Below are 2,560 nucleotides of genomic sequence, written 5' to 3' on the forward strand. Positions count from 1 at the left end.
CGATGATTATGGCATAACAATTTGATTGTAATAAAAAGTTCTGTTGAATACCGCATAGTACTGTAATTTTTAATTTCATTATTGGTAGTATGCTAATAAATAGATAAAGATTAAGTAAAATTCGACAAGTTTGATATATCTAATAAATAAAAACGTTAAAAATGCCATAATTTTTAAAAAACAATATCCGCCCTAAAGATACTTCATAAAATTGTTCAAAACTTTGCATTGATTTCCATACCTATTTCTCAGAGAGAGAGAGAGAGAGAGAGAGGAGAGAGAGAGAGAGAGAGAGAGAGAGAGAGAAATAAAATTCGCAATTGTACACATTACCAAGACATTTTATATAAATAACAAAAAGCTATATTTGGACCCATCACACCTGAATGGATCAAAGTTTGAAGAATAAAAACTTTATTTTCTGAATTGTCCTGGACTGACATGAATCAACTTTATGGTATAAGCGGAAGTCAAAAACTATCCCTTTATATTTTCATCAAAACCTCTACCCTTCTGCTTTTACGTGGAGGGACAGGAAAATACAATAATAATAATTTTCTCTGGCAATTCCTTCTTTTTTATTTATGTATAGTAATTTCAAAGTTGAACATAAATGCATTGCAAGAGTAATATTGAAATGTACATCTTGAAAACATCAAGCAAAATACTTAATATTTATTTTAGCTTTTATTTTCTCCTGTATTTTAGCTGTTTAGCTGTTTACAATCAAATCAAAAGTAATTTCAAAGGTACACATGAATGCAAAGTAAAAGCAACATTATAAAAGATTTACGTCAATGAAACATAAAAACTAGAGGGGCACTCAGTAGAGCGCATACTTCCACCGCTTATTCTCGACCTTTTGCTCGACATTGACCTTTACCTTTGACCTTAACATGTATTAATTGACGTGGATTTTCATACACAAATATGAATCAAGTTAGAAGTTTGTGATAACGATGTCTAAACTTATGGCAGATTACGTGAATTAAGACATTTTCCTTGACCGTGAGCTTGACCTTCCAAAATTTAATAATTTCCAGACTTTTGCATAGCAGTTAATCCCTGCAAGTTTCATTACCCTACAATTAAAATTGTGGCCAGTAAGCTGTTCACAAACAAACACACGAAAAACACAAACACACAAACAGGTGGGTAAAACATAACCTCCTTCCAACTTCGTAAGCAGAGGTAACAAAAATAACCTTAAAATAGATTTTCGATTTGAAATACCTTCACGAAGTAAGAAACTTAACAATAAAATCATAGTTTCTTTCACATCAGAAATACTGGAAGTGTGAACCCAGCAATAAGGGGGCAATTGTCATAAACTATAACAGGGCAAAGTCTTCAAATATAGTGGAACGTGGATAAAGCCAATTTCAAAAAGTTTTCATTATCATTATCAAATAAATAGAAAAAGGCCTTGTGTTATATTATGCTTCAATTTGCCTTCAAGATTTTCTTATTACAATGAAGTGGCGATGTAAATTGAGATTTCGTGAAATTTATTAGGTGGAAATAATTTGATTAATGCTCTTCCAGGAGAAGGACACTCCAAAATCAAACCATTGTTCTCTGGACTTGCTAGTGCCATAGCCTCTGTATCATGGCCTTCCACTGTCTTGGATTAGAGTTCTCTTGCTTGGGGGTACACTCCTGAATGCTGTTCTATCTTATTTCTCTCTTGTTTTTCTGTTTTTAAAGTTTTTATAGGTTATATGTGAATGATCTAAGTTAACATTGTTACTGTTATTGAAATACTTTATTTTAATTGTTTATTCTTTTGTATTTTACTAATTTCCTGGTTTCCCTTCCTCACTGGGATATTTTTCCTTGTTGGAGCCATTGTGGCTTATAGCCTCTTGCTTTTCCAACTAGGGTTATAGCCTACCTTGTAACAAAAACAACAACAACAACAACAACAGAAATAAAAATAATAATATAATATTAATAACAATTTCAATTATAGAAATAATAATAATAATAAGAATTCTCGAATCGTATTAGAAAACATTTATCATTATTTATTAGATTTTTTTTTAATAAAAACAGCCAAAGTTAGTCTAATTGTATTCAAGCATTCAAGAAATATAATAAAGATATTGAGAAAATTATTGATTTATCATTACACCTTCTACTGTGATATACTAAATATTTTATAGGACTTTACTATATCTTAAATCTACCAATAGTTTTAAACTAAGTATTTTGTTAATTTACCAAAGAAAAATATTTTTTAAAAATTCAACTCTGTTGAAAATAAAAAGATAAAACTTAGAGAATTGTGCATTCGCCAAAATACAAAATAAAATTTGACCAGATCTACACTTTGATGTTGGTTCATGATATTTTATGTGATTCCGATCTTTTTATCTTGATATATCCGAATGTTATTACCTCTCTCCCCTCTCCTCTCTCTCTCTCTCTCTCTCTCTCTCTCTCTCTCTCTCTCCTCTCTCTCCCTCTCCTCTCTCTCTCTCTCTCTCTCTCTCTCTCCCTTCTCCTTCTCCCCTACCTCTCCCTCAACCAATACGCAATATCTAGTTTCATATCTTAC

This window comes from Palaemon carinicauda, chromosome 3 (assembly GCF_036898095.1).
Source record: "Palaemon carinicauda isolate YSFRI2023 chromosome 3, ASM3689809v2, whole genome shotgun sequence".
Classification (NCBI taxonomy): Eukaryota; Metazoa; Arthropoda; class Malacostraca; order Decapoda; family Palaemonidae; genus Palaemon; species Palaemon carinicauda.